The sequence below is a fragment of the Sciurus carolinensis genome, chromosome 11 (genome assembly GCF_902686445.1).
Source record: "Sciurus carolinensis chromosome 11, mSciCar1.2, whole genome shotgun sequence".
Classification (NCBI taxonomy): Eukaryota; Metazoa; Chordata; class Mammalia; order Rodentia; family Sciuridae; genus Sciurus; species Sciurus carolinensis.
In genome coordinates this window covers 97,703,334-97,727,486 of record NC_062223.1, presented here as the reverse complement: position 1 = coordinate 97,727,486, position 24,153 = coordinate 97,703,334, and the positions used below count along the sequence as shown (strand labels likewise).

At 35.0% G+C, this 24,153-nt stretch overlaps 1 pseudogene; it reads left to right on the top strand.

Annotated features, from left to right (window-relative positions):
* The first annotated feature begins 15,110 nt into the window (after window positions 1-15,110).
* Window positions 15,111-15,955, top strand: LOC124959641 (AKT-interacting protein-like; annotated as a pseudogene).
* The last annotated feature ends 8,198 nt before the right edge of the window (window positions 15,956-24,153 follow it).

The following is a 24,153-nucleotide window of genomic DNA, read 5'->3' as shown; positions in this document are numbered from 1 at the left end:
TCCCTGAGAGTTGAAGAATAACAGACTATCTCTGAATTACTCTTTTTTTATCTCTATTAGGTGATTTCTCACTTAGGAATTTCTCAAGTCTTGGATTAATAGGCTCACTGACATTGGGCAGAAATTCAAAAGCAATGTATTAGATTGAATGACTTAGATTTCAAAATAAACAGGGAAAATGGTAGATATTCAGAAAAACTTAGAGCTCTCCATATGGGTACAAGTACTGTTTTCTCAGAAAGCAAGTACAGTAGTAGAATCCTGCAAAAAACTAAAGTCAGAAGAAGAGAAAGTGGGATTGGGGACCACTTAGGAGAAGAGTATTTTGCAAAAAGACTAAGTCCTTAAATGTTTGTTTTTGAAATACTAGTCAAAGGATTATTGTTTATATAACTTTAACTGGTTTTGTTTCATGTACTCCTCTTTGAAATTGCCACACATTTTCAGTAAACATTTTTCAATTTTTCATGTACTGTCATAAAATCTTTCGTCAAAGTCCCAGTATACCCAAAGGGAAAACTCTATAAACAGAACAGGGAGATTTGCCCCTCCCCATTTCTACAATGACCTCAGTGGAAAAAGAGAATCATCCTCAAAATTGGTCTAAGAAACAAGAATTAATCAGAACACTAGAAATGGATTCCTCAAGATTAACTGGAAAAATTCCTCCAGTAAGTACAACTCAAAGGAATTAATAAGAAAAATTTGTAGTTATCCTGTTAAAAATATTTTATTATGGTGACACTGTTTAGATCACATGGAAGAAGAATATTTCAATTTTGAAAGCAAGAGAGCAAAAAGAATTCACTTGTAACTGTGTATCTATTCTAAGGTAAAATGAGAGATTCTATATGCAATGATAATAGCAAAATATATAATGGATAAATAACAAGCACTTCAATAGGCAATTTAAGGCAGCCTAGAGTAAATTAAGAAAATGTTTTTCAATCAAATGTGTGTGACGTAACAGTAAGGTCATGTGACTATAATATAATTAAGATAAATCTACTTTTAATTGCTGAATCATTAGAAGTACTATAGTAAGCACAGTTTATTAAAACAACAGGAAGTCCAGAGCACAGATCTAAAATAAGTGCCATATAAGTTCAGAAGTTGTGAAGTCATACTTCAAGGGGAAAAATCTTAGATTCTTATATTTACATATGTGTATATTTAAAAATTGACTAAAATTTTTATTTTTTATTCTCTCAACGATTCCCCAAATTAGCTCTTAACTCCAAATATCTCTCCCAATTCCATAGATTTAATAGAACACTCAGTTATTGTCACAATTATGCTATAAATGAATTACTTAATAGCAACACAGAACAACTAATCATTTATTTCTCACTCAACTGGAGTTTGGCTGTACTAAAATGGACTTTGTTCCAAGTTGTGAATTAGCACCAGATCTGCTCCACATGTCTGTGATCTTCATTTAGCCAGTAGCTACTTGAATTATATTCTACTCATGGTGAAGATCAGGAGTCCAAGAAGATTACAAGTCAAATCATGCAAGTCCTTGTAAACCTCAGTGCAAAATGCGTTTCTAACATACCATTGACCAAAGTAAGTTATATGACCAAAGTAGAGAAGTATATTCCTTCAATAAAATGAATCTTTCCTGATTAAGATACCACAATGAAGAAAGAATAGATAAAATAGATAAATAACAATATAATGCAATATACCACAATGAAAAAAGAATTCACTCTGGTGGGAATGATTACTTCCAATTTTATGTTTTTTTAATGCATTATAGTTATGTATGAGTTTAATTTTGACAAAATCATACATACATGGAGTATAATTCACTCCACTTCAGTCCCCAATACTTCTTTTTCTCTCCTCTTCCTACCCCCTATTGCCCTTCTTCTCTTCCTTCTATTTATAGTTTTTTTAACTTGTGTTTTATAGATATTCATAAAGGTGAATTCATTCTGCTATATTCAAATACATACGTAGCATAATTTGGTCAATTTCATTCCACTGTTTCTCCTTTTTCCTGTCACTTTTCCCATCCCCTCAATTCCCTTCCTTTAACCTACTGATTACCCTTCTATTTTCATGGAATTCTTCATCCTTTTTTTCTCTTTAATTTTGGGTTAACTTCTGCATATTTCAAGTAACATTCAACCATTGACTTCCTCAGTCTGGCTATTTCACTTGGCTTGATGCTTTCTAGTTCCATCCATTTAGCAGTATATGCTATAATTTCATTCTTCTTCGTGTCTGAGTAAAATTCCATTGTGTATATATACCACATTTTCTTTATTCATTCATCTGTTAATGGGCACCTGGGCTGGTTCCATAACTTGGCTATTGTGAATTGCACTGCTATAAAATTGAAGTTTCTTTTATCACTGTAGTATGCTGATTTTAGTTCACATACCAAGAAATGGCATAGCTGTGTCATTTGATAGTTCCGTTCCCAGTCTTTTGAGGAATTTCTAAAAATGCTTTCCAGGGAAGTTGTACTGATTTGTAGTCCCACCAACAAGGGATGACTATGCCTTTTGCCCACATCTTCTTCATTATTTATTATTATTTGTATTCTTACTGGTTACTATTTTGATTGGTGTGAGATGAAATCTCAATGTACTTTTGATTTGCATTTCCCTGATTGCTAGGTATACTGAACATTTTTTCATTGTTGGCCATTTGTATTTCTTCTTTTGAGAAGTGTATTTTTAGCTCTTTTACCCATTTATTAATTGGGTTATTTGGGGTTTGGGTGTGAAATTTTTTGAGTTCTTTGTATATTCTGGATCTTAATCCCCTGAGAGAGGAGCAGCTAGCAAAGATTTTCTCTCCTTTTGTAGGCTCTCTCTTCACACTTATAATTGTTTCCTTTGGTGGACAGAAGCCTTTATTTTGATGCCATCCCATTATTGATTCTATGCTTTATTTCTTGCACTTTATTTCTTGCACTTACTTGTTAAGTAAGTCAGTGCCTGTGCCAATATGTTGGAATGTTGAGCCTATGTTTACTTCTAGCAATTGCAAAGTTTTTGGTCTAATTCCTAGGTCTTTGACCCACTTTGAGTTCGCTTCTATTCAGGATGAGAGACAGGGATCTAGTTTCATTCTCTACATATGGATTTCTAGTTTTCCACAACCATTTGTTAAAATGCTATCTTTTCTCCAATGTATGTTTTTGGCACCTTTGTTCTGTATCAGATAACTGTATTATGTTGGTTTGTTTCTGTGTCTCCTATTCCATTCCATTGGTCTTCTTGTCTGTTTTGGCACCAGTACTATGCTGGTTTTGTTACTACAGTTCTGAAGTATAATTTGAGATTAGGTTTTGTGATGCCTCCTGTGTGGCTCTTCTGACTCAAGATATTCTGGGTCTTTCATTCTTTCAAATAAAAATTAGGACATCTTTCTCTAGTTCTGTGAAGAATGTAATTTCTATTTTGATGGAGATTGCATTGAATCTGAATAACACTATGGTAACATGGCTATTTTAACAATATTAATTCTGCCTGTCTAAGAACACAGGAGGTCTTTTTATGTTCTTAGGTTCTGCTTCAATTTCTTTTCTTGGTGTTCTACAATTTTCATTGTAGAGGTCTTTTACCCCCTTGGTTGGACTTATTCCCAAATATATTTTGGAGGTTATCATGAATTGGAAAATTTTCCTGATTTTTTTCCTCTGCAGATTCTTTAGTGGTATATAGGAAAGCAACTGCTTTATGTTGATTTTGTATCCTGCTACTTTTCTAAATTTGTTTATCAACTCTAGTAGCCTTCTGATAGAGTTTTTTGGGTCTTTTAGATATAGGATCATGTCATAAGCAAGCACAGATAACTTGACTTCTTTTTTGGTGGAAATATTTATGTTTCAAGCTCAATAATTGAGAACATTTGAAACTAAAGTTAAAAAGAATTTTTGAAAATATCCAAGAGCAATTTTATTAAAAATAGGTCTATCTCCATTCAGAAGTGTCCAAGAGCAATTTAGAGTACAAGTTATAATAAACAGTAAGTGAAATAAAAGTTACATTAATCCAGTAGATATGTAATGAGCACATTGGTACACATCAAATTCTATACCAGAAACTGAGGAAAAGAAGATAAAACTTATAGGTGCTTCTCTATGAAACTGAGAGCCTGATGAAGCAGCAAATTGTGTTTTCATGTCTGAAAGGGCACTTCTCAAAGGGTTGGCTAAGAGCAAATAGCAGTACTGGCATTAGTTCTTCATGATTATCATTTCACAATCAGGACATACCCACCTTTGCAATATTATACGTTCGATGGGTGAGCGAGGCCACCAAGGGAAAGGAGCACGGTTTTTGTTACTGTGATTAGATCTCCACACACAAGTCTTTAAACCATGGAGAAAATTTGAAGAGGCTCCAGCTCCAGGAAATTGTGGCTGTGTGAGACCCTTTTTCATGCATTGTGTGAATTCACAGTGTATTAACTCAAAGGCTTCTTTCCTGGATACTGTAGAATAATTCTTTTGTAATTATCTTTTCTTTCTTCTTCTCCCCCTCCTATCCCTCCTCCCCCTCCTTCATCACCATCATGACTGACATTCTCAGAGTACCAAAAACTGTATAAAGTGCCTGACCTATATGAGCTCATTAAACTTCAAGATGATCAAATGATAATAAGTATTACCTCTATTTCATGAAAAAATGGTGTCTCAAAGAAACTTACCAATAATTGGGAAAGTTTGATTTTAAATTCAGGCTGTCTTATGGCAAAGAATTAGCTTCTAAGAACTATTACACTTTTTTCTAGCATGTATTGTACAATAATTGCTTGAATTTTTGCTGTAGACGGAATATACAATGACCAGGGTAAAAGTCAAGCTTTGACTAAATTTGTATAATACTCAGAGTCAATGTACTCTCTTAATTTAACATGTAATTTTAACAGAGGTTTAAGAGTATTAAATGAAAAATGAATCTCATAGAATGACATTTGTCTTTTATTGATCAAATAATACATCATGATGATTTACACAGGTGTCATATGTTTTAGGGCACAATAAAAGTCAAGTTGATATTATATTGAACAGCTAGTTCACTCTGAGAACCAACTCCATAGTATGAATTTATAAGTACCTTTAATTAATGATGGATGCTAAAACAAACTGAAATAGGATGAGATTCTCACATAACACAAAGAAAATTTAAAAACCATACCCAAACCATATGTAATAATGATCCTACAAGGTAGGATTTTGCTATTTGGATTATAAAACTATGATGGAACAATATCTCAGGAAAATGATCTTTGCGTCTTACTCAAAAGAAGAAAGTAAATCTTCCTGTCTCATTTTAGAAAATCCTTTAAGCCTTGCAAGTATGCAACAAATTAAATAATTCATATAACATAAGAAGGAACTGGTTACACTAGTAAAATAGTAACAGTTTTACTTGAGCAGCAAATACTTAACATCTTTATCCCAAAAAAGCAATAAGGAGATTACCAAAAATTTAAAGCATACATTTTAAATAAAAAAAATTAAGCCTATAATATATTTCAGGAACAAACTGTACTCATAATTCTGCTATTACCAATTGCTGATTAGCTAAAACTCTTCTCACTATAGGCATTGCTGTTACTTGAAATTCTGATTCATGTTTTCACATTTTTCTTTCTAATCAACATATATTCTGAATTTGACCCTCTATGAACTTTTCCTGGTGCTTCTCCAAAATCTGATTGTTTCTTTCAGTGCTACCAACCAGCACTTTAATCTTTCCATGTCTCTTAATACTCTTTGTGTCATCCACAGATTTTTCTCATAGCCAATTTTTCTTGGCAATCAATAAATTCCACTATCCTCTAGGAAAGTATAAAAAAATCTTTTTATATTCCATTTTTCCTCTTGTATATGGTTTTCTTGACCTAAATAGCTTAAAACAAGTTTAAGATGATTTTTAAGATAATTTTTATTCTTACCATCACTTCTTCCCACATACAAGGTATAAGAGTAACACAAAAAGGTCCTAGAAATTCTTTCATTCACAGTGTTTTATGGTCCTCATTTATAATCTTCTTTATTAATTAAAACTCATTGGCAGATGAGTGACAGACACCCAACTCAAACTATCGTAATAAAAAGTGTCTTTTGCTGATTAGCTGAGATATCTAGAGGTGGCACTGGCCTCAGGCAAGCCTAGAACTAAAGGCTAAAAGATTCCTAAGAGAGTTCCTTCCTTTCTTGATTTTTAAGCTCTACTTTCTCCTCTACATTGGAATTTTTTTCCTCTGTCTACAGATATATTTCATTTATGCAACTAATGAGGACAGTCATTAGCAATTTATAATTTTTATGACCCATACTAAAACCTCAACAAAAGGAAATAAAGGATTTCTTCTTTTCATAATTGTCATTGGTCTGCTTGTGTTACTGCCCACCTTTTGGACTGCTCACTATTGTCAGACACCAGATATTATGATTGGTCAGTCTTTGGATTCATGCTTGGTAGAAGACACACTATATTAACTGAAAATACCTTTATACTTATAAAATGGAACTGTTCAGATTCTCCAAAAAAGAAATGTTGAACTTACAAAAATCAAGTTTTCTCATTATATTCCACCTTAAGTTGCCAAACATCATGTCTAACTTTTTCCACAAATATAGAATATTCTTTTATATTTAAAAGTTGCCCATAAAAAGAAAAAAAACAGCAACTAAGGGGTGACAACACAAATTCCCATCCAATACTACATACAACTGAAGTTCTAGAATCACTTATATATGCTTTCATTTTTACCTCCTGAGTCTGAAATCAGCTAAGAGATAGACTCAAGAGTTAGATATCAAAAATGAACATTAAGGTTGGTTTGAAAACTAATTAGAAATCTAATTTTTGCTTCCTAGTCAGAATGACTTGCTTATGACTTCTTCCCTAAATTTAGCATAATTAACAAAGGACAATAGAGATAATCAGGTAACAGGAGGCCTTGCCTTGTAGGAACAGAGTCTAAATTTCTCAGCTTATCATACTGTCAGAACAAACTAGAACTTGTTCTCCAAGACCAAGAAGATTCCATAGAAAGAATAAGGGAAGAGGATGAGACATGCTTTCTTGGTTTCTTCAACCAATATCATGTTAATATGTTGACTCTTCTGCCCATGGAAGAGAAATAATTGAGGAGAAAAACGAGAATCCCCACATTTTCAATATAAGGAAAGATTCTCCATGTGAGAATATGGAAGTAGGAAAACATACTGCCCCACCCTGAACAGTGAAGAACACATTTCTCTTCTAGGTGTGTCAACCTATGACTACGTGATATCTTAAAAACAAAAGTAAAGGAAAACTGTAAAAAAAGATGTGTCAATCAAAATGGAGGTAGGCGGTTCTAAGGTCATAAATGACCTGAAAACATTCAATGGTTTAAAACAGATTTTGTTTTATTTCTTGCCTGCCCTGGATTTTCTATCAGTGGTCAGCTGGGGATGTTGGCTATGCTCTCTCTCATTATCAGGGCTATGGAGTCATAGGAATTGCCTTAGGTGTTGAGTTTTCATAGGTTTTTGTTTTCCCAATTTAGAATTTCTTCATATTATGACTCTCCAAGCATGGCAGCCCATTAGTCTACTTAATTTCTGGCAATGCCATTTGCTAATAATTAAAGTCATAAATCTTAGAAGACACTGACCTTAGCAAGAAGTCATGAGTGTCTTCATAGTCCTAGGCTTCAGGCTAATTTGTTCGATTTTTACTTTCCACAAAAATCTCATGTCAGGCCATAACCAGTCTGCTCCCTTGCTCCAGATTGCATCCAGTGGGTGGTACTTTATCATGTGGGGGAATATAAACTCTGTCATTCAATGAGGACATCAAAGAAGGTATGAAAGAAACCTATATACAATATTCTTCTCCTTTTATTTCTTCTGGGTTCCCTCCTTAGTCCTTCTATAGTTCCCATCTTCCTGTATTTGCATGTGCCAGCTTCACAGCAACAGAATTTAAATTTTGAAAATCCTTTTATACTTGTGATAATCTGACCCTCAGTATTATGAGGTCACTGACCAAAGGGAGAAAGACTTCTCTTTAAAATATTTAATGATTCTTTTCCATGATTCAGTTATTCAAAATCTTCAAAAACTTGCCGATACACATTAACATTTTATGGTTTTTGTAACACATTCTTCAGAATCTGGTCCCTGTAAGTCAAATTTACCAAGTATGGGTGTTATGATTTGGATGTGAGGTGTCCCCCAAAAGCTCATGTGTGAGATAATGCATGAAGGTTCAGAATGGAAATGACTGGGTTGTGAGAGCCTTAACCCAATCGGTGAATTAGTCACTTGATGGGATTAACTGAGTGGTAACTGGAGGCAGGTAGGGTGTGGCTGGAGGAGGTAGGGCATTAGGGGGCATGGCTTTGGCACATATATTTGTATCCAGCAAGTGAAGTCTTTCCCTCTGCTTCCTGATCATCATGTGAGCTGCTTTCCTCTGTCATACTCCTCCACCATGATGTCCTGCCTTACTTCAAGCCCCAAGGAATGGAGCCGGCTGTCCATAGACTGAGACCTCTGAAACCGTGAGCCCTTAAAAAAACTTTTCCTCCTCTACAATTGTTCTTGTTGGGTCTTTTTAGTCACAGCAGTAAAAATAATGACTAAAACAATGATAGATAACTATTTAATCTGCTAGGGTTTATTCTGCTACTTATTTTGTGAGAACAAAAGTGACAAAGAAACATTCCTTCCAGGAATAGCAGAATCTTCATTGTCCATAATCCAAGCTCAATTCAGTCAGTTCTCAATTTCACCACTTTAGCATTTGTTTATATGGGATAAAGGCTCAACCCCAGTGATCTAAATAATGAAGGGGTTTCTGTTTCTCTGTTGTATGCCTAAAACTTCAGGATATAGCTAGTTTTAGATAATACTAGATCTAATTGCTCCAAGTCATTGCCAGGATATTGTGTGTGCCTTTCTCTCTTCCTCTGACTCCCTCTTTCCTTCCATCACTTTACTTGGTGTTGGTTCGTTGTCTAGGTAGAAGGGCTTCCTCTGTGAAGCTTGGGAAAATATCTATTAGTAGCTCCAAATTTACAGTGATCAGCTTAGCAAGTCCAGCAAGAGGAGCTTCTTAAAGCCAGAAAATGTGTTCATTACCTTACTATGTTATGTAAGGTACCTCCTGTGTCAGACTAATGCCCCCACCAAAGATATCTGAATACCCAGAATTTATGAATGTGTTCCATTACATGGGAAAGGTAAGACCTATGATATGGGGAGATTATCCTGAATTATTTGAGTAGGCTGAATGCAAATCACATAAAATATTAAAAGTGGTGGTGGTACAGGGTATGTAGAGCACTTAACTAGCACACGGGAGGTACTGGGTCAAATCCCCACCAATGCACATACACACACAAATGGAAGAGAAAGGTGGATAAGTAGGTCAGAGAAAGGGCAAAGTGAGAAAAATGTAATGCCCCTTTACTGGTTCTGAATTTTAGGGGGCTATGTGCAAGGATCAGAAAGAGACCTTTAGAGTTAAGGGCAGCTCTCAAATAATAGTCAGCAAGGGAACAAGGTTCCCAAGCTTAAAACTGAACAAAATTAAATTTGCCAACATCTGAAGCCCAGACAAAATAAAGAAATATTTCCCTACTTCATTATGTTTGTTATCATTTAATCCATTATCATATTTTGGTATTACTTCATAGTGTTTTCTTAAATAAAGTTCTGTCTTTTCATCTTTACCAAAAAATGACTGCTCTGTCTTGATTAGCAATATTTTCAAAATGAACATAGAAAACATGATCAAAACACAGGATTATTACACATGGTCCAAGCTTGGTCCTAATTGAATATACAAAACAATTATCATTTATAAATATTCCTTCTATTTTAAAATATTATAACATTAATTACCAAAGCAAAGCCTCATAGTTAGAACAATCAATCTTGCTTAGAGTCTTAGAGTTTTAATATTTATGAGGAAAACACAGACCTTCCAATACTAAAAAATTTTATAAATCAACTTTGTTTGTGGTTAAACAAAATATACTCCCTCATCTAACAGGATATAAATTCCATTTTCTTCTTTATAACTTTTCAAATTTTTTTTTAAAAAATTTTTGTCATAAATAGTCATGCTTGATAGTAGGCTGCATTTATACAATTCAACAGATCATACATAAATGGAGTGTAATTTTTCATTTTTCTGGTTATACACATTGTAGGATCACATCAGTCATGCAGTCATATATGTACATGAGGTAATAATGTCTGTTTCACTCTAGTATCCTTCCTACTTCCATACCCCTCCATTTTCTATGCAGCACAATATCCACAACAAGTCTTACTCCAGTGACACAAATAAAACAAGAGCTTAGTAGACAAAGAAGATAAAGATAATGATGGCAATAATGATAAAAGTAAAAATAGACATGTCTGCCATATTGTTCAGTTAGCTACAGTTGCATTTCAAATTCTAAGTAACATTAAGTCTTGCTTCACTGGAAAAATATACAGCCATGAATTCCAACTGAAGGACTTCAAAAGAATTATCATCACTAGTGCAGAACTTTTTTTATGTTGTCATAAACCTAAAAGAAGTCAATTAGGTCTAGTACTTCATTAATGGTCTCCACAAATCACATTTATAGCCAACCCCATATCTGGTGTGATACTACAAAATGCCATTTAGATAGACAAGTTTTGACACCCTTATATTATGGCATTGCAGAAACTGTGGGGGTAATTAATTTTTACTTGTACTGTGATGAATCCAAGCAAAACTCTAAAAGCCATTTGGTCAATTACTGACTCTTTAGGGCAATGAAGCCTTTGCAGAAAGCCTGAGTTTATATTACTGGTATGATCAAAGTTCTAATGAAATTGCTGCATGGTAGAAACTACTGGACTATTAAGAGAAAACTACAGAAATAAATGAGAGCCTAGCTCTGAATTTACAAAAAAAAAAAAAAAAAATGGAAGACTTCTGGTTTTCTTTGATTGTCTATTAATTTCTCATGATAGAGCCCCTTGTGGCATTGCTCTGACAATCTTCAGTGAAGCATGTTTTCTCTTCTGCAAATTAGTAAAGCAAAATTCTGCATGTGATCTTCTTAATGGGACTTTGTATCCCACTGTTCTTTATTATTATTTTAAGAGGAGTAGGTGTTTTCTCATTCTCAAGAGTAATGACTGGACTAGTTGGAGTTCTTTTATGGATATTGCAGTAGATAACCCAATAGGTGTCAGGAAGAATTCATGCTGTGTTGCAGTAGCACAAGTACTCATCCACCACTAATACTTGTATTGTAATGTTGTAAAACTCACAGTGAAATCTAAATGGTACAGTAAACCAAGAATTTAGTGAGAGACTTTAACTTTCTGTTCTTCCTGAGTGAAGCCATTACCATCTTGGGCATCATATAACTCTTTAACATTGGCATTTTTAACAGTTCATTCGCAGGCCCAGCTCAATCATTTCCTCTCTCATATTTTTCCGTTGAACTGATACAAATATGGCCTAAAACAGCCCCCATACAACATAAGTTGGAACAATGCAGCCTCTGCCCATAATGAACAAATAGCTTGAATTAAATTAAATTAAATTTTAACCTAAGAACACATCTTTATAACTAAGTAACTTAAATTTCAGTCAATCACATCAGCCCATGCTTCAAGCATTCTCAGGCTGCCAACTGATCAGACCATGTTCATATAAAGCAAAAGCCAACTGTAGTCAAATCAAATTATTTCAGTAGGCCACAACCTACATGTTTTTCTCTAGCTAGAAATATAACTTCTAGACAGTGGGGATGGGCATTTTAAATCATTTTTGATCTGAACTATTACCCAGTTCTAGGATCTTTTTCTTCCTCAAGTAAACTTTGTTAAATTGGTTAAATTAAACTGGTCTCAATTTTTAAAGCATTTCTTTAATAAATACAATGGAAATACTTATTAAGAATGAAAAACACAGTGAAAAGAGAATCTGAGTCCATTAAGTTGAATTTGATCATTGAGACTCCAGGTTTCTTAAAATAGATCCAGAAATTCCTACTTTCTACTACCTCTCCATATACATCCCAGGTGTAAGCCACCATTGTCAATTTCTTGGATTATTTCAACAGCATCCTAAATAATCAATGCTTTTTCCCTTTTTCTCACCTCCTCTTTTAGTCCATTCTCAACAGGACAATCAGAGTGATGATATTAAAGCTTAAATAAAATCATTCCTCTCCTTTGCTCAAACAATATGATTGTTAAACATTTGTTGAGATAAAAAGACTGCCTTTCAATGTCCTTAAAGATACTACATAATACAACTCTCCTTATTCCTCTGACTATACCTTCTCTTGCACTGTTAGTCTATCCACTCCAATCAAATAGTCCTCTTTGTTGGTTTTCAAAGTGGGCACACTTCTTCCTTAGGGCTAAACATTTGTCTTTTCCTGTATACCCATAGATCCTTGCCTTCCTCTGGATTTTTGCTCAAATGTCATCCTTCCAATAATGAAATTATTCCTCTGCAACTTCATTAAAAATTTCAACTTCTTTTCACATCCCACCCACCTCTGCTTTGGTTTTATCCATAGCACTTATCACCAATTGTTATTCTATGTACTTACTTATTTATTTTGATTGTTTTCTAACCCCACAAATGTGTAAGTTCACAAAGGAAAGGATTTCTGTCTGCTTTGTTTATTGATGTATTCACAGTGAATGAATATAATCATCAATAGGAAACCTATAATTATAGCTTTTTCTTACATTTCTTCATTATCTACATACAATATAAAATCAGTCTAAAGGAAAACTAAGTGTTGTGTAATGCCTACAATGTTCCCAGTAATCTAGAGATAGAATGATAGTCAAGTTTATCTACTATGACCTATGACCTGTTTTCATAAAAACAAATGCAAGGGATATAGACTGTGGTATAAAAATATATTAGATTATTAATATTATTAATATTATTAATATTATTAATATTAAAGGTACAAAAGAGTAAGAGATATTTTCCCCTCCTTTTTCCTTAAAAAGTCAAGGTCTTCTCCTTCAGAGATGATTGCTGGTATTTGGATTGCATAACTGATAAAGAATTTACCAGTCACCCTATTGTATGAGAATAAAGCCTGTTCCTACACAGAAGGAAAAAGAATCTGATTCTAAGAGTTGAGAAAGGAAAGGAGATTTAACCCTGAGGGAAAGGATGGGTTTTGGAAACTTGCAGTTTTCCATGAATAGTTGAGATGTATGCCTTTCTTATATTTAGTCAATAACTGTAAGCATCAGATTATAACTGCAGCCGATAATTAAGCATTATAGTTTGAGAATCAATGAAGTTTTACACAGTCCAATCTTCCAGCAGTTGACAGAACCATTTTAAGGAAGGCCTTTGATACCACCCAGAGATCAGTGTCCACTTGATGACAAAGGTTCGGCCTCAAAAATAGCATCAAGCAACAGATGGGCAAGATACCAGTGAGCATCACGAAGAACCAGAATGTTGTCTCTCATTTGCCTAGCTACCCCAAATCCTATATCATTATGAAACCATTGTGGTAAAACATTTCCAAACATAAAATTGAGATTTGATTTATTTCATCATGTTAGCAAATGAGCCTCAGGGTCAAAATTAAATTAATTTAGAAAAAATTATATCCTTTCCTGTACCCAAGCTTTATATTGAATTTTCTACTAGCTTATCATTGATATCTCACTGAAGCTCACTAAAAATATTCTCACATATATGGCTGCATTATATGCACACTAATAGAAATGCCAATAAATTGAGTTCATTGGATTTTAAAGTAGCCAACATGCTATTTTTTAAAAAGTACAGAAAGATGAATAAGTTAATAATGACTTTTAATTAAGAAAAACAAGAAGAAGAACAAAAACAGTGGGCCATGTTGGAACACAGTTTAAAGAGAGATTTTGCAAAAGTTTACAAACACCTGTAGGTAAATAGAAATTGAGTGAAAGAAAGTTGAAAAGAAGCAAACACATCACAGAAGATTATTTTAAGGTCCTTTATTCAGGCTCTGAAATTCTGAGAAAGAACATCTTCCTGAAAAGGAAAGGGTTTACGTGGAAGCAGATTTCATGGATATGAGACACTATAATAACCTAAGATTGAATATAAACTCAGACATGGTGTAATGTTTTCAGATAATATGTTAACCTTAAGCCTCCAACAGAAATAATGAACTCCTGGGAAATGAAGGTATTTGCTCAACATGGAAAGGCAGTTACACACACACACACACACACACACACACAAAGATATTTGAATTTTGGAGGGACCCTTCTTCCATGCAATAATAGAAAATCTTAACCAATGCCAAGCAGCTGCTACCTTTATAAAAAGATCACATTGTAGGCTCTCTCCTTCACTGTATTATAGCATTCCATGTAAATGACTGAATTACCTGAGCATATTAGATTCATCTTTGACCATGTTGAAAACCAGAGAGCAATACTGATCAGCTTCTTGAATACCCATCCAAATGAAAATGAAAATATGTCCATATTAAACTGAAGCTAAAAATTGATTCAGAAATCTCTGGCCACAAAATACTCAGAATTGTGTAGCAAAAAAGAGAAGGGATGTTTTGTGGGGAGCAGTGGTCCAGATTCTGCCAGATACAGCAGATGGCAACTAAGCAGGGCAGTGAAAAGCAACGGCTACTCTCAATGTCCTTATGTAAGTTCTCTTAAGAGCTCTCTACAGAAGCAAGGCAAACCTGAAATCCAGACAAATCAGACTGTCCCTTAATCTGTTTTCAAAATAAAACACATACACACCACAAGCTGAAGACAAGAAAGGGTGGGGAGACAGCAGGGGCCAGGCTGGCACTGTTCCTGGAGATGCTGCTGGAGCTCTGTTCTGAAAGTACCCAGTAAGGTGCACTGCCCCACAGGCTGGTGGGTAAAGTGAATGCTGAGGTATGAGTTAGACAACACACTGCCAAATTTCTTTGTTTCCAGTACTGTCCATGTTTGAACCCTTTCGAGAGCATGTTTGAGGGGGTTGGGGATGTAGCTCAGTTGGTAGAGTTCCTGCCTCGCAAGCACAAGGCTCGGGTTCAATCCCCAGCACCGCAAAAAACAAACAAAACAAAACAACAAAAAACAAATAAATGAGAGCATGTTTGTAAGCTCCATATGTAAAAGACCTGATAATGAAGAGGAGACAATAACATGGGACAGAAAAACTAACTCTCCTCAAATTGTTCCAAAGAAATAGTTGTCTTCTGTTTCCAAAAATGTTTTGCCCATAACTAAGGCTATATGTCTCTCTCCAGTAGCACAATCAATAAATGTTGCTCATGCTTCATAGGGACTGTTTTACATGGAGTGTTCTCTTTTTACTAAATTTATCTTGTTTGTGGAGCTACCTTATCATTTTGCAAAAATGTAGTTCATATTAACATTCATATAGCATGGACTGTGTCAAGATGACACATCTAAGCTTACAGTTTACATCCCAATAATTGTCCATATGGTCACTGTCCACACTTAGTGTTTGATATTCCTGTCTTTCACTGCTAGTTGATCCCACCTCAGGTGAATTGAATGTGAAGATAGCATTTTCAAAATAGAGGCACAACCATAATTATATTTGCCAAGTATTAACGTATTCAAGGAGACATTTCCTCTTAGATGGATAATACAGCAAGCCCCCTAAGCCCAGAGGCTGCAGTACAGCATATGATGAAAAAGACATTGTGCTATTGAAAGGGAATATGGATGGAAGTGTTAAGATCTACACTGCCCTTTTATTTGACCACCACAAAATAGAAGAACTCCATGCAATTAGCTTTTATCCATGGAATCCTTCTGTTTTTGAATCCAGAGAAGATATTGACTCAAAAAAAGCCTGAGGAAACTCACAATAAAAGTGTTCATGTTGTTGGCCTGTCACAGGTAAAGTCTGGGTTAGTCCAATCTTTTAGTAAAAAAGAAAAAACAGTACCCCTTAAAAGATGCTGAAGCTGGTATATCATGCACTTTCTTGCTAGACTCTGATTTGGTTAAAGCTGACCTACGCCAAAGGACCACCTGAAGAGTAAATCTGTAAACAATGGCTATGTTTTCCATATTTATATAGGCTCTAAAAACAGATTAGGGGAACCTCTTTTTTAAGTAATACATTACTTCTATCAGATACTGAAATTCTTGAGGCTTGTTTTTCTGAATATAATGCTAAAGCTATGTTACATTCATTTAAACTACCATAGCAAACTGTTCAACACTACTTAATAGTTTTAAAATCAGTGTTTGTTAGGTAGGTGAATAGTTAAGATATGAAGTAGATAGGTATAAAGCACATAGCAGAGACCTTTAAAGTGGGAGATCATTTGAGTTCCAGTCTTCATTCTACTGCTATACTGACTTACAAAACTACTGTCACAGACATACATATTAGTTGAAGTGAGAGCGCTTGTTTATCCTTTTTTTTTTCATTGCATACTTTACTTTTATGGCAAAAGAAAGAGTGTTAAAATGGTTTCTAGTTAGGTCAAAATTTTAAGTGTTTTTAAAAGAACAATGAGACAAATTAAATTTAACAGTTTATTTGAGCAAAGAACGATTCACAAGTCAAATAGCTTTCAGAAACATATGTTCAGAGAGTTCTACCAAGTAGGGTGATCAGGGAGTTTTTAAAGATGGAATATGGATATGTAGTAGAGAAATCACTCTATTGACTATAGTGAGGCATCTGCCTTATTTGGTCATGAAGCAATGGGACATTTGCCTTATTTGGGTAAATGACTACCTGCGATTAGCCGTGTTTGTCTGTTTGTGGCTATTTGTTACAAAATATATCCTCCTAAGTTAGCTTTCAGTTTCTTTACCTACTCCCAGTTTGTTACATAAGTACTCAAGTTATGGAGATATCCTCAGGTTAATGCCTTACTAATTATTTAATTTAATAATGATAATGACTAATGACTGAATACAGAAAGACAAATCAATAAATGATGAAAAAGGAAAATAAAGCACACATACACAATGTTTGGTCAGTGTTTTTAACCGCTGTGACTAAAAGATCTGACAAGAACAATTTTAGAAGAGGATAAATTTATTTGGGGGCTCATGGTTTCATAGTTTTCAGTCTATAGACAGCAAACTCCATTCCTCAGAGCTTGAGGTAAGGCTAAATATCATGGTGGAAAAATATAGTGGAGGGAAGCAGCTCAAGACATCAATCACATCAGGAGGCAGAGATCCACTCTTTAGGGACAAAATAAGTATCCCAAAGACATGCCCCCAGTGGCCCACCCTCTCCAGTCACACCCTACCTGCCTTCAGTTACCACCCAGTTAATCTATCAAGGAATTAATTCATTGATTGGGTTAAGGTTCTCATAACCCAATCATTTCACCTCTAAGCCTTCTTATATTATCTCTCACATGAGCTTTGAGGGACACCTGACATCCAACCTTAACACAAAAATACACACAAACACACACCAATATACACATCTTGATCAGAAGAGGACACCTAAGCAAAAAGAGAACCTTAAAAAAACAGTGACCAGGTACAGAGGTAGAAAATTTCAGAGATAACCACTATATATTAAAGAAAGCTAAAGTATCTCTTTGGGATTGTGGGTTTATTATGGTTTGAATATGAGATGTCCTCCAAAGGTTCCTGTGTTAGTACAAGAATATTCAGGTGTGAAATGATTGAATTGTGAGAGCTGTAACCTAATCAGTTCATCCTAGTATAAATGGTCTAACTGGATGGTAAACTGTAGGTAGATGGGTGTGGGTAGAGGAAGTGGGTCACTGGGGGTATGCCCTGGAAAGTTTCATCTTCTCTGTATCCCCTTCCCCCTTCTCCCTCTCTGCTTCCTGGCCACCATGAGGTGAGCTGCTTTTCTCTGCCCTGTCCTTTGGCCATGATGGTATGCCTCATCTTGGCCTCATCTTGTTTGTCCATGTACTAAGAACTCTGAAAATATGAACCTCAAATAAACTTTCCCTCCTTTAAGTTGGTCTTGTTGAGTATTTTGGTCTTAGTAGTCAAAAGCTGACAAACATAGTGCTCATAAAGATAATGCTAAACAAACACTGTGAAGTAGATACACTTGGTGGAAATTTATAAACTAAGGAAAGATAAGGGAAAAAATCTGAGCTGGTCCCTCATGAAATCAGACTTTCGGCACAACCTCCCTTGTAAGTGTAAGCTTGGGTATAGTTATGACCCAGGACATAGAAAGAAAGGCCAAATACTCATCAAAAAATTTTAAGTGCCAATTTGGGATAAAAGCTGGTAATGGCAATGATCTTCCTCTCTAGTAATTAAAGGATCATGGCAAGACACTCCATGTCAGAATCTGGGAAGATTAAAAAATGAGATCCCCAAATAAAGTGGAAGCCAAGAATTTGAAAAAGGTTAATGAAAGTGAGATAAAGAGGTGGTAGTTGGAAATTCCATCTTAATTAATTTTTCTTATAGTTTTTAAGCTCAAGACACCTAGGATTATGGAGGAAATCTCTCCCAAGGCAATCAGTTTGACTTTAATTCATGAAAGCAAGTTCACATATCCAAATTTAGAATGCTCAGAGAGAATATAAAATATCTGAAACACTAATTTAACTATGAGAATAACTGCTTAGAGAAAGAAGATGTACAAGTACATAAAATACATTTATAAAAAGATATTGCAATGCAGAAAATTTTAGTTGGAGAAGAAAATGTATTTAGACAATAATTTGTGGGGTTTTTCTCCCTGCTACATACAGTAAAAGAATGAAAGACATAGATGTTCCCTACTCCAAGAAGTAGTCATGAGATCAGAATCTAGGCTCACTATCCTTAGAACTGTATGTGACAGAACCCAAAATAAGAAGTCACCACAAATGCCAGTTCCTGTCATCAAATCTTGTTTGAGAAGTGGTAACGTAATGTGGCATAGAATCTGGTTCAAGGATTTACAGGTGAATAAAAGCTCAAAAGTGAAAACAAAGGATGTGCTTCCCCAGGACTGTGAAGAAAAGAAGTACTAGACTTCTGGGGAGCAATGAAGAATCATGCTTCTCTACTACAATAAAAGGCAAATGCTGGACACTGGTTAGTGCTTGCCCCAGAGCAGAAGTCTTGAGAGCATCCACAGAGTTCTATGGTAAGGAGCTATAACCACTGGAGAAGACTCCTTTGAAGAAGATCTTTAAGTCCACTCTGAAGAAGGAGGAGGAACAGACAGTACAGTGGCATTATGTAACATCAAGAGGGTGTTAGATGGTCATATGGGTACTGCTTGAATCAGCTTTGCATCACTATGACCAAAAGACCTGACAAGAATAATGTAGAGAAAGAAAAATTTATTTGAGGCACATGCTATCAGAGGTGTCAGTCCACAGATCGTCAACTCCCTTGCTCTGGGCCCAAAACAACTAAGAAGCAGAGAGACACTCTGCTCACCATGGACAAAATACAAAACCCAAAGGTATGCCCCCAGTCACCTACCTCCTTCAGCCACATCCTACCTGTCTACAGTTGTGACCCAGTAATCCATATCAATGATCAATTCACTGATTATGTTATAAATCTCATAATCTAAACATTTCACCTCTAAATATTCTTTGTCTCATGCATGAACTTTTGGGGAACACCACAAGTCCAAACCATAACAGGTACCATATAGAATGGTCATATATGTCCTATGGGTTATAATACCTATATGACCTTTGCACACCGAAAACTTGAGACGTCCTTCATTCTCTCCAGACACCAATATTCTCGCATAGTCTTAGAAGATTGGGAGAAATCCTTAAAACATGAGTGAGATTGAGTTTCCTGATACCTTGGAGATGGGGAATAAAGCACAGATTTCATTTGAGCAATAAATTACACCCTTTACAGCACTGATTGGTTCCCCCCCACACTTTGAAGTAATAGTTAAACTTACCTCCTATTTTTATAAATGATTCTGCTGACAATTATAGTAACCTACTGGGAGAATAGTGTTCATTGATTTCATATATACTTCTTTGTTCAACACATGTTTTTGAGCAGCTCCTATATACCAAACACAATATTCTGTACCAGGTATGAAAGTGTAAGCCAAACATACTTGTCACCTGTCCTCATGGCACTTTCATTGTTAGTCATTGCTGGTCCAAATGCCAACTTCCTGGTTCAAATTTCTCAGACCTTTTTCACACAAATGTTTTCTTCACTTTCATTCTTTAATTTGTCAGGTTGAACATTTTCTACAGTGCATTTTAGTCCCTAAACTCTAATAAGATTAAAAGCAAAAGCAATGGTAAACACGTCTCCTCTCCTTCAACTTTCAATAAACATTTACAAAGTACTTATTTTGTGACAGTGTACGTGCAGGATATAGATAGTGAATAGTGCAAAACTCCTTTTCTTTATGGGATTTACATTATTCTCAGACACTAAAATGATCACAAAGTAAATGAAAGAATACTAGATGAGGGTAATTCCCAGAAAGAAGAAAGTCAGGGCTTGACATTTTCACGGGGGAAATCTTTTTTTTTTTTTTTTTAAACATATAGCTTTTTTATGTAGGGAAGATAACATTTTAGATAATGCATTGCAAGAACAATCAATACAGAAATTTTTATTCCTGTATATTCTATTCATATATGCTTCAAAAACTACAATAACATGATTCTTAGAAACAAACACATTTTACCATTAAAATATTTCTTTAATAAATATTCTATTCTGCTTTGGCAATTAAATATTGCTGTGCAGGGGAAAGCAATTTGTTTCTGTTTTCTATAGAGAACCTTTTTTTGTAGTTGACATTTGAGCAATGATCTGAAAAAAAAAAATGAGACCTACTATATGTTGAAACTGTGCTACCCATACTGATAAGTGCTACACACACTTTATCTCATTATTTTTTGTCTCCCCAAACACACACTATTTTTAAATAAAAATATTTATTCAATAAATATCTATTGAAAGTATAATATATATTATATACAGTTCTAGGCACTAGAATATATCATCAAGGAAAAAAATTATTTTCTCTGTGTACAGCTGACATTCTAGAAAGATAAAAATGTTAAGTACCTTGATCAAAGCTGCATAATAAGTAGCAATAATAATAAGTCATAATAAGTCATAATAAGTCAGATTCAAACTCAGGCATTTCTTATTCTCCAACTACTCTTTCCTCTATAAAATCATATTTGTCTTATTCTTAATGATATGGAAAGGAAACATGAAAATTTGAGAGGTGGCAAATCTTTGCAAACATCATTATAATATTTGTTTATCCAAGTGAAATTTTAGGTAAGTAATTAAATGCTTGACAAATAATAAATCAAAGTTTATGTTACCGAAAACAAAGTATAAAAAGAACCATTAAGTGAGACTATGTTCAGGTGGGTTTTCCATTTAAGCAAAAATGGCATTTAACTTTTTTTCTTTATCCTATGTCTCTACTGGGAGACCCACATACTTAGAGGAGCATTTTGTGATCCATAAAGAGTGATGTACCATAAAGGAATTTATAGGACTGGATGTGTTTCAGTCAAGAGTTCACAACTGTCTTTTTCTCCTCCACATCATTTGCTTTCTTTTCCTAAGCAAGTTTTGTTTGGGTCATAGTCTTGGCAGGTGTGATATTCAACTATCAAAATATGTTTTGCTAACCAAATCACAAGAGAAATTAATGACCCTAGACCCTAGTTTGCAAGTAAATACAGAAAAACTAAAATGGAAATTGAATCAAAATCTTCTAGTTGTAACAATAAATGCAAATGTCACACAATCACTCATTCATTCAGGTACCACAGATACTATGGCCTCTGAAGCTGTCTCCTTCCCTGACTAGAAACTCAGGAGTTTCACTGTGAGTTCAGTTCCTGACCCCTGTTCTTTAGATATTTATCTATGGTAGTACAGTAAGAATTTGATTTTTACTCTTTGTTAAAAGATCTTATAATTGGCAGAGGTTTTGGTTTGATTTTGTTGCCTGCTTTTGTTTAACCTTGGAACTGCAGGACTTTCAATGTACTTTTCAATCCCTTTCCAAAATCTCTGCCAATTGTAAGATCTTATCTCTATAGTGACAATCAGTTCATAACTTCAAATATAGATGAATTTGAATAAGGGCAACTTAGAACTCCAATAGCCTCTTAGTGTCACCTGGGATCCACTAAATTTCTCCATCTATGAGATACCCTTGAATCTTTGGACTGTAAGACTACTTTTTACCAATTATTAGCTTAATTTGTTTGGTATAAGGAATCTAAAAAAAATAAATAAATAAGTAATATCTTTACAATTTCTCAAACTAAAGAGTTTATTTTAAATTGTCTATCTTACCACCAATCCAACCTTCCCAGTCTTTTCCTCTTAGTCATCCCATCTTTGCAAATTCTTTTTTCCTTTTTTTCCTGTTCAAACCCTACTCCATTTAATTGCTCCCTACCTCCCTAATTTCCTATCCTGACCTATATTACACAGGTCCTTCCCCACCTGTGATGGGAATTCAAAGACCTGAGTGTCCACCTGAATGAGTTCTCTTTAGATTTTTGGTCTCATTCAGGGTTACATGCTATTATTAAAGGCTTCCTGGAACCCTCTAAGAATAGGGAATTTAATAATCAATTCAGCCTCATTCTCGCAGGTTATATCCTCCTGGGCTGCTGAACTTATACCACCTTGTGAAAATGCTAGTGGGTCCCACTTATATCACTTTATGGCTTTAAAAAAAGTTTATCTGATCCATATTCAGAAGGTTCTTCAAAGAAATCAGAATATTCTCTGTGCTTACATGCAGACTAAATATACAAACCAAACTTATGAAGAACCTAATCTAACACATGCCTGTTGCAAGGAAAAAAAAAAGAGTTTAAGTATCATTGCCCAGCATAGCTCTCTGCTTAATCCCACAACCCCAGGTTGCATATCTGGAAAGAGATTTACCTTCCAACTGGAATATTAGCATTCTTTGCTATCTCAAGAGCTTCACCTTTCAGGTCTGTGACTTTGCATCTACTCACCTTTTCTTTAGTGACTATCATTAACAATAAGACTTTTCTTGCTTTTGTCAAAATTTCCAAATCCTAAGAAAATTTTTATACAAACTATATTGAGACACCTAACACCATTTGGACTGTTAACTCTACTGACAGGGGGAATCTGGAGAGTAGAACCTCTCCAGGAAGGAATTAACTCTTCCATATCATTCACAAGATCACCACTGTGTCCTCTTAACCAGAAGCCCTCCAAGATCTTCAACTATAATTCAGGTCTCTGACAAGGCAATCTGAATCCCTACATCCCATAGTTGAAATACTCCTATCCTTCCAGAAGGGAAGACAAATGCAAATAAAACAAGTTAGTCAAAGACTTAAGAGCAATAAAGAAATAGTCATTCCAGTTTATTCAAGTTTCTAACCCAAATACCATTCTTAGTCATCAACTTCTGTTCCGCCTTTTTTCCCTTCAGTATACCTCTTTACCCCAATGCACAATATCATTTTGCTTTCTTATGGAAATAAACAGTATGCATTATGACTGTAGTGGTTAATTTGAATTGTCAACTTGATTGGATTAAGAGATGCCCATGATTAAGAGACTTCTGGGTGTGTCAATAAGGGCGTGTAAGAATGATTGGAATGTGGAACAGTGAACTGAAGTGAAGACCCTCCCTAGGCACAGGCAGCACTACCCAATAGGATGGTAGCTTGGATGGAATAAAAGTTGGAGGAACAAGGCAGCAGATGCAGATGCAAGCTCAACTCTTTTTGAATGGGTTCTTGATTGTTCCTTGCTTCTCTGAGGATATTGGACTCTCACTTCTTCACTCTTCCAAAGCAGACTCTGCCAGTGATTCTCCAGGGACTTTCTAGAAGTCTTCATTCATCTCGGACTCGGGTAGCACTGTTGATTCCTCTTATTCTTGGACTTCCACATCTTAGACTGTGCAGCTGCTGGTTTTTCCAGCTCTCCAGCCTGCAGACAGCCATTGTAGACTATCCAGCTTCTAGTCATGTAAGCCAATCTAATAAATCCCCTTTTTATAATCATACTTCCAGTTGATTCTGTTGCTCTAGAGAACCCTGATTAATACAATGCCTAACAGGTTTACTGAGCCCCCTATTTATTTCTCTCAAACCTAAAGCTCAAATTTGGAAAATTTAACTTTATCTAAAACTGTGACTAATGTGAGGATGACCTTATTTTCTGCC